Here is a 10,326-nt window from a genome sequence, read left to right on the forward strand (position 1 = left end):
ATCCCTCTACCCACCCGCACATCCTGTTGTTTTTCGGCGACGTCAGCCTCACCCCATAGCCGACCAGTCAGTGCTCGTACTCCCTTCAGCGTGGGCATCCACTACCGCATCTTCCCCGGCTCCACGTCGTCCCCTTCCTATGCCTCGCCGTTGTCCACCACCCTGGTGCTCTCGGCGTGGCGTGGTCAACGAAGGACATCCATCGGAAGTGGATTGTACGTGGAGAGGCTGACAGCTGGGTCCACGGCCGCACACAAGGAAATGCCTCCTTATTACGCGCAAAATAATGATTCATCCACCTGACAGCAGGGACCCATCGGACGGGCCATCGTATTTCGCAAAAAAAACATTTCCCCCCTGAATGGTGGGACCCACCAGCTACAGCTTCGCACGCAAGGAAGTGCCTCCTTATCCTCCCTAACAGTCGGGACCCACCTGGTCGAAGCGTATGTAGCATTGTCATTCTGGTCGCGAACATGTACGTACATACTGGTCGATCGGTCGCTTTGCAATGATGTACCGTGGCCGAGTAAGTAGTGGCACATGTCATAGTAGAGACCCCACATAGCAGTTCAGGCTGTCCCATCTAAACCGTGTACATGTACATACAGCCACACGCCAAAAAATACGGCCACGTATGTACATACGTGCGGGGTCTCGAACGCCTACTCGCGCATACGTACGGCCAGGGCTCGTGTACATGGAGAGGCAGCGACGACGTCCTGTTCATCGGGAGCCAACCGGCTGGGTTGGAATGGAGAAACTGTGTCGTTGTGTTCATCAGGAGGCAACATAATGTGTCGTGTTCATCAGGAGCCAACCATCTTGGACAGAACAGCCGATCGAAACGAGGCCTGGCGTACCGCAGAATGGAGGAAACAACCTTGTGTTCGACCGCCTACGGTCGAAACAGGATCCTGTTCACGGGGAGGGGTGTGGCGTACCGCAAAATGGAGGAAACGGACTTCTCTCCGACCTCCTACGGTCGAAACGGGGTCCTGTTGATCGGGAGGGGTGTGGCGTACCGCAAAACATAGGAAACGGACTTGTGTTGGAGCACTACGGTCGAAATGGGGGTCTTGTTCATCGAGAGGGATGTGGCTTACCGCAAAACAGGACTCCACGGTCTACTGTTCATCTCCATCATCGACCTCCTCCAGCCTCCACGGGCTACTGTTCATCCACCGCCGACCTCCTCCAGCCTCCACCTGCGACTGTTCATCCACGGGCTCCTGTTCATCCAGCCTCCACCGCTCCTCCACCGGCTACTGTTCAACCAGCCCTCTCCATGGGGTCCTGTTCAACCACCCCTCCACAGGCTACTGTTCATCCAGCCCTCCACCGGCTACTGTTCAACCAGCCCTCCATGGGGTCCTGTTCATCCAACCCTCCACGAGGTCCTATTCATCCACCCCAACCGGTTCGATCGATCAGAGTCCTGTTCATCCAGTGGCAACGGCCTCTACTACCACGGGGTCCTGTTCAACCAACCCCCACCGGGAACTGTTCATCCAACCCCCCAACAACGCTCACTGTTCATCAAGAGGCAGCAGGTTCGATCGGCTTCAGTTAGCAGAAGTAGCAAAGGAAACGCTCGATCGGGTTCAGTTAACAGCCAGATCGATCGATCGCTCGGGTTCAGTAACGTGTAGCTTGTAGTGCAATCGCTCGGGTTCAGTAGGCGAACGCCTCGCTCGGGTTCAGTTAGAGCCCAACGCCTCACACCCACGCGCGTACGTGTGCGAGAGAAACGCGCATCGCTCGGCCCCGAGCACCCACCGTAACCGGGAAATCCCCGATATTTTCCTTGCCTCGCTTCTACCACGATTTTTTTCCGTCATGGACGGCCCAAAGAATATCATGCAACTGCATTTATGACCCGCCCAGGACGAAAAGCCCACTTTCTGTCATGATTTTTTGTCATAGAAGTAGGATCCCACCACATCTATGATGATATCGGGTTTTGTCACTATTATCGTCATAGAAGTGTCATAACATGACAGAAAAAAAATTAGTTCGGCCCAAAATGTCACGGATGTGTCTCTCTTTGTAGTGAGGGGACCCACCGGCTGTCCACAAGGGTGGAGGGCGCACCCCCTACGTTGTGGGTCCCCTGGACCTCCATCGACATCAACTCCAACTCCATATATTCACTTTCGGGGAGAAAAAAGTCAGGGAGAAGGATTCATCGCGTTTTACGATACGGAGTCGCCACCACCTCATGTTCTTCATCGGGAGGGCAGATCTGGAGTCCGTTCGGGGCTCCCGAGAGGAGAATATGTCGCCATCATCATCACCAACCTTCCTCCATCACCAATTTCATGATGCTCACCGCCGTGCGTGAGTAATTCCATCGTAGGCTTGCTGGACGGTGATGGGTTGGATGAGATTTATCATGCAATCGAGTTAGTTTTGTTAGGGTTTGATCCCTAGTATCCACTATGTTCTGAGATTGATGTTGCTATGACTTTGCTTTTCTTAATGCTTGTCACTAGGGCCCGAGTGCCATGATTTCAGATATGAACCTATTATGTTTTCATGAATATATTTGTGTTCTTGATCCTATCTTGCAAGTTGCAAACACCTATTACAAGTTATGATCTGCATACCCCAAGGTGACAATAATTGGGATTCTTTCCAATGATTACCGTAGTTTGAGGAGTTCATATATTCACTAAGTGCTAAGGCTTTGGTCCGGTTCTCTATTAAAAGGAGGCCTTAATATCCCTTAGTCTCCATTAGGACCCCACTGCCACGGGACGCTAGGACAAAAGATGTCATGCAAGTTCTTTTCCATAAGCACGTATGACTGTATTCGGAATACATGCCTACATTATATTGATGAATTGGAGCTATTTCTGTGTCACCGTAGGTTATAACTGTTGCATGATGAATGCCATCCGATATAATTATCCATCATTGATCCATTGCCTACGAGCTTTTCATATATTGATCTTTGGTACGTTACTTTGCCGTTTCCACTGTTACAATTGCTACAAAACTGCTACTGTTACTTCCATACTACTTTGCTACTAAATACTTTGTTGCAGATATTAAGTCTTTCAGGTGTGGTTGAATTGACAACTCAGCTGCTAATACTTGAGAATATTCTTTGGCTCCCCTTATGTCGAATCAATAAATTTGGGTTAAATACTCTACCCTCGAAAACTGTGATCCCCTATACTTGTGGGTTATCAAGACCTTTTTCTGGCACCGTTATCGAGGAGCATAGCTCTATTCTCTAAGTCACTTGGGATTTATATTTGTTGATCACTATGAGGAATTTGAAAGATACTAGAACCATGATTTTTCCCTCTACTACGAGGGGAGGTAAGGAACTGCCATCTAGCTCTGCACTTGATTCACCTTCTGTTTTGAGTAAGCTTGCGACACCTACACCTGCTATTGATTCTGATATGTCGCATGTTATTGATGATGCTACTTCTACTATGAATGATGCTTATGATGCTACTACTTTGCTTGAAAAAACTGTGCCACTGGGTGAATTACTTGATGAACATCTTGCTAGAGTTAGAACTATTGATTATGCTGAAGATGATGATATTTCTGAAACTGATGAAATTATTGAAACTGGAAACTATGAACCACCTGTTAGACCTAGCTCTCCTAGATATGAATTACCTGTTATGCCTGAGGGTATGTTATGGATGGAGAGGTAGCTAGGGACTTTCTTGCTTATAAGGATAGAGATGATCTTAAGAAATTATTATGCAAGTGGAAAGAAAAGTCTTGGAATGCCAGAATGCAATATGATCCCAAGTTTTCTACTTCACCTATCTTTGTTACTGATAAGGATTATGAATTCTTTGTCGATCCTGAGTTAATTACTTTGCTTGAATCTGATCCTTTCCATGGTTATGAATCTGAAACTGTTGTGGCACATCTTACTAAATTGAATGATATAGCCACCCTATTTGCTCATGAGGAAAAATCGCTATTACTATATTCTTAAGTTGTTTCCTTTCTAGTTAAAGGGTGATGCTAAGTTATGGTATAATTCTCTCCTGGTTGTGTGCGTAGTCCCCGAGATATGATTTACTACTTCTCTAAAAAATATTTCCCTGCTCATAAGAAACAAGCTACTTTAAAGGAAATATTTAACTTTGTGCAAATTGAAGAAGAGAGTCTCCCACAAGCTTGGGGGAGGCTTCTTCAATTACTTAATGCTTTGCCTGATCATCCTCTCAATAAAAATTAAATACTTGATATCTTGTATAATGGACTAACCCATGCTTCTAGCGACCACCTAGATAGTTGTGCTGGTTGTGTTTTCAGGGAACGGACTATTGAGCAAGCTGAATTGCTATTGAATAATATATTGAGTAATGATAATGATTGTACACTTCCTGAACCACCTCCTAATCCAACTCCAAAGAACGGGGGTATTCTATTTCTCAATCCTGAAGATATGCAAGAGGCAAAGAAATCTATGAAAGAAAAAGTTATTAAAGCTGAAGATGTTAAGAATTTACCGCCTATTGAAGAAATACATGGTCTCAATGCCCCGACACGGGCAGTAGAGGTAAATTCTCTCTATAGATTTGATGAAGGTGATATTCCTCATAATAAATCTGCTAGTCAATGCTTGGATGAGTTTGATAACTTTATTGTTAAACAAGAGAACTTCAATGCTTATGTTAGTAGACAATTGAAATGTAATGCTTACATGCTTGACTGCTTGGGTAATTATATGAGTAGAGCTGTTAGTGATCTTAAGATTATTAGTAAGCATGCTTCCATGGTGAAAACTCAAGTAGAACAAGTACTTAAGGCACATGATGATTTTCTCAATGAGTTGAATAGTAAGAACAATGATAATGTTGTTAGAATTATGACTAGAGGTGGTAAAATGACCTAGGAACCTTTGTATCCTGAGGGCCATCCTAAGAGAGTTGAGCAAGATTCTTAGAGAATTAATACTGATGCACCTAGTCCTCCTAGTAATAAAAATAAAAGGAAAACTGGTAGGACTTTACATGCTTCTAGTGAACCTGTTATAGACACACCTGAGAATCCCAATGATATTTCTATTTCTGATGCTGAGACAGAATCTGGTAATGAACATGAACCTAGTGCTAATGTTAATGATGATGTTCATGTTGATGCTCAACCTAGTAATGATAATGATGTGGAGGTAGAACTTGTTGTTGATCTTGATAACCCACAATCAAAGATCAACATTATGATAAGAGAGACTTCATTGCTAGGAAACATGGTAGAGAAAGAGAACCATGGGCTCAGAAACCCATGCCCTTTCCTCCTAAACCATTCAAGAAAAAAGATGATGAGGATTCTGAGTGCTTTATTGAAATGCTTAGACCTGTCTTTTTGTGTATGCGTTTAACTGATATTCTGAAAATGTCTCCTTATGCTAAGTATATGAAGGATATTGTTACAAATAAAAGAAAGATAGCGGGAGCTGAAATTTCCACCATGCTTGCCAATTATACTTTTAAGGTGGAATACCGAAGAAACTAGGAGACCCAGGAGTACCAACTATACCATGCTCCATTGAAAGAAATTTTGTTAAAACTGCTTTATGTGATCTTGGAGTCGGTATTAGTTTTTATTCCTTTCTCTTTATATCATAGACTTGAATTGAATAAGTTGACACCTACTGAAATATCTTTGCAAATGGCTGATAAATCGACTGCTATACCCATTGCTATTTGTGAGGATGTGCCTGTTGTGGTTGCAAACATTACTATCTTAACGGACTTTGTCATTCTTGATATTCCCGAGGACGACAGTATGTCGATCATCCTTGCTAGACCCTTCTTAAATACTGCAAGGGTTGTTATTGATTGCAACAAGGGCAATGTCACTTTTCATGTTAATGGTAATGAGCATACGGTACACTTTCGGAAGAAACAACCTCAAGTTCATAGTATCAATTCTATTGGAAACATTTCAACTATTACTATTGGAGGTTTTGAATTCCCTCTTCCTACTGTCAAAAAGAAATATGATATTCTTATTGTTGGGGAAGTGCATATCCCTGTTGAGGTAACCTAGTGTTATTCGAGAATTCTCCGGTTTCATGTCATTCAGAAGAAGTTTGTTAATAAGACTTGATCAACCTTGTTAATGGATTCCTTTTGATGGGCATGAGATGGATGAATTTAGAAAGCACAACTTTCTGTACCCACTATATACTTAGACTATAACAGTATGGTCGCACATGATTTTATTAGCGATGATAAGGACAAGAGACTCATCTATAACCTGGTATTCAGCCAGGAGACTTGTCGGATTGTTACTTTGCCTGCACCTTCTTTGTTCAATATTCATTCAGGCAGGTACCTCATTTTGCCCGAGGACATTTATGCATACTGGGAGCGGACACCATCCCCAGTCCCTGAGCCAGAACCATCACCTGATCCGTATCAGGAATCTATTTATTAGCGGGAGCCACATGAGCTCGCTAACCAGTGGAACCCCCCAGGATCCTCCTCATCACCCAGGAGAGGGTTACTTTGATCCATGGGCATAGACCAACTTAGGCCAAAGCCTAAGCTTGGGGAAGTACGTATTTCTCACCGACATTACATTCATGTTCACACACTTATTTCAGTTGTCGGTGTTCATACTTTTTCATTGTATTATCCATGTTATGTTATTTTCTTTTTCTCGCTTTCTTCTTCTGTGTTTGATAAACTTTGAGAAAATCCAAAAAAATTTAGTTGTAGTTTCTTTTTATTTTACTTTCCATGTTTATTTAGTAGTACTATTAAAAAAAGACCAAAAAAGATTTCACGTTCTTCTTTTGCTTATTGGGAGCTTTCCCATGTAAATAGTTTTTCTCGTTCTTGTTTCACTTTCTTCAGAAAAACAAAAACTCCAAAAACATTTTAGTGTGTCTATTTGAATTTCTTTTTCCTTTCTTTGGGTCGAGAGGAGAAGACCACGATGAAAATGTTGAGTGGCTCTCGTATGCATTATTGTTGATCTAACAAAGAGCCCATATTACCTTGTCTTCTCCTTTGAATAAAATGTTTGCAAATTCCAGCTTAGTCCAATGCACGTGCACTTCTATTATTATCCACACCGTTCGGTCGTGCAAGTGAAAGGCAATAATGACGATATATGATGAAATGATTGAGATGAGGAAAAGCCGGTATGAACTCGACCTATTTTGTTTTTGTAAATATGATTAGTTCATTATTCTTGATTCAGCCCATTATGAACAAAACATGTTTGCAATGACAATTAGATATTATAGTTATTCATGCCATGCTTAATTAGCTAGGAGTTTATAATAGTTTACCTTGCGTGCCAACATGCTTTCAAAATGGTTGTGATGTAGTATGATAGGATGGTATCCTCCTTTGAATGATTCGAGTGGCTTGACTTGGCACATGTTCACGCATGTAGTTGAAACAAAATCAACATGGCCTCCACGATATTTATGTTCATGGTGATCTATATCCTACTCATGCTTGCACTCAATGTTGGTTAATCTCAATGCATGTTTCTGACTGTTGTGCTCTCTAGTTGGTCGCTCCTCAATCTTTTGCTAGCCTTCACTTGTACTAAGCGGGTATACTGCTTGTGCATCCACTTTCATAAACCCAAAGTTGTTCCATATGAGTCCACCATACCTACCTATATGTGGTATTTACCTGCCGTTCCAAGTAAATTTGCATGTGCCAAACTCTAAACCTTCAAATAATAATTTGTTTTGTATGCCCAAATCGCTCATGTAGCGATTGGGGGTTGTTAGTATATTCCATGCTAGGTGGTCATGATGAGTGTTGATTCACTTGTCATTCACGAGAATGTAGCTAGTATTCGGGATGCCCAGTTCCATGCTCAAATCAAATCAAAATATAATTTCAAACAAAACTCCCCCAGGACTGTTGTTTGTATGGATGGTACCCGTTGTTTCGGACCAGCCGTGGAATGTGCTTATTGGTGGAGGGGGACTAAAAACTTTACCATTCTGTTTGGGAACCACCTATAATGTATCTAGCATGGAAGATACCGAGATCCCTTGGTTGTTATGTTGACAATGAAAGCATACCGCTCAAAATTATATTCATATCTGTTTCAAAAACCTCGAGCTCTGGCACCTCTACAAATCCCTACTTCCCTCTGCGAAGGGCCTATATATTTACTTTTATTGCTGAGTAATTATCCTCTTATAAAAATCACCAGTTAGAGAGCACCACTATCATTTGTATGCTTTGCTATTAATTGATATTGAGTATTACTGTGACTGGATCTCTTTTGCCATGAATTACAATGTCCAGTCAGTCCTTGATCTTCAGGGGTGCTCTGCATTTATGTTTTGCGGTCTCAGAAAGGGCTAGCGAGATACAATTTTGTTATATCATATCATGATTGTTTTGAAAAAGTGTTGTCATCCGATATTTATTATTATTGCTCGCTAGTTGATTATGCCATTGATATGAGTAAATGTGAGACCTAAATGTTATTGTGAATATGGTTAGTTCATAATCTTTGCTGAAAACTTGAATGCTGGCTTTACATATTTGCAACAACAAGATCAAACAGAGTTTGTAAAAGTTTTTCTTTATCACTTTCAGTTTGTCAACTGAATTGCTTGAGGATAAGCAATGGGTTAAGCTTGGGGGAGTTGATACATCTCCATCGTATCTACTTTTCCAAACTCTTTTGCCCTTGTTTTGGACTCAAATTTGCATGATTTGAATGGAACTAACCCGGACTGACGTTGTTTTCAGCAGAATTGCCTTGGTGTTATTTTTGTGCAAAAATAGAAGTTCTCGGAATGACCTGAAACTTTACAGAGAATATTTTTGGAATAAATAAAAATATTGGTGAAAGAATCAACCAGAGGGGACCCACCGGCTGTCCACAAGGGTGGAGGGCACCCCCTAGGCTTGCTGGACGGTGATTGGTTGGATGAGATTTATCATGTAATCGAGTTAGTTTTGTTAGGGTTTGGTCCCTAGTATCCACTATGTTCTGAGATTGATGTTGCTATGACTTTGCTATGCTTAATGCTTGTCACTAGGACCCGAGTGCCATGATTTCAGATCTGAACCTATTATGTTTTCATGAATATATTTGTGTTCTTGATCCTATCTCGCAAGTTGCAGACACCTATTACGACTTATGATCTGCATACCCTAAGGTGACAATAATTGGGATTCTTTCCAGTGATTACCGTAGTTTGAGGAGTTCATATATTCACTAAGTGCTAAGGCTTTGGTCCGTTCTCTATTAAAAGGAGGCCTTAATATCCCTTAGTTTCCATTAGGACCCCACTGCCACGGGAGGGTAGGACAAAAGATGTCATGCAAGTTCTTTTCCATAAGCACGTATGACTATATTTGGAATACATGCCTACATTATATTGATTAATTGGAGCTAGTTCTATGTCACCCTAGGTTATAACCGTTGCATGATGAATTCCGTCGATATAATTATCCATCATTCCATTTCCTACGAGCTTTTCACATATTGATCTTTGCTACGTAACTTTGTTGTTTCCACTGTTACAATTGCTACAAAACTGCTACTGTTACTGTTACCGTTACTTCCATACTACTTTTCTACTAAATACTTTGTTGTAGATATTAAGTCTTTCAGGTGTGGTTGAATTGACAACTCAGCTGCTAATACCTGAGAATATTCTTTGGCTCCCCTTGTGTCGAATCAATAAATTTGGGTTGAATACTCTACCCTCGAAAACTGTTGCGATCCCCTATACTTGTGGGTTATCAGTCAGTGATCCACCAGTGACCCATCACATTGTCCCTATTCCCCCCGCTTTTTCATCGATGACTTGATCGACATGATCGATGACCAGACCCCGACACATCACCTCACACCCCCTTAGTTGTACGACTCTGCAAAGCTACTATCGAGTGTCGAGGGTGATACCTCGTATAGCACTTTTGATGAGATCTCTGTAGTGTAGTTAATCGATCGTGGTCTACGGAGGGAGATTCCTCCTTCACCAATCCCGATAACGACTCTGTCGTGCAGCTCTTCAAGTGTGAACCTACCGAGGGTGATTCCTCCAAATTCACCTTGATGGTTACATTGAGTGGGAATCCATCAAGGGTGATTCCTCGGATTCCCTCCTTGATGTTTTGGACACACGGTTACTTTGAATTTACCCCACACCATGTTAAAGATGGGTCATCCCCGAGGGGTACCCGCGAGAGTTACTGTTTCTGCGGGACTGGAGGGACAGGCGGTACCACCCCGGTAGAGGTGGACATGAGTTCCCGATAGTACCTTGTGAGTCGGGTTGACCTGGAGGGTACCCGCGAGTGATGTGGAGTCGGGTTGACCTAGAGGGTACCCGCAAGT

Source organism: Triticum aestivum, chromosome 6D (genome assembly GCF_018294505.1).
Source record: "Triticum aestivum cultivar Chinese Spring chromosome 6D, IWGSC CS RefSeq v2.1, whole genome shotgun sequence".
Taxonomy (NCBI): domain Eukaryota; kingdom Viridiplantae; phylum Streptophyta; class Magnoliopsida; order Poales; family Poaceae; genus Triticum; species Triticum aestivum.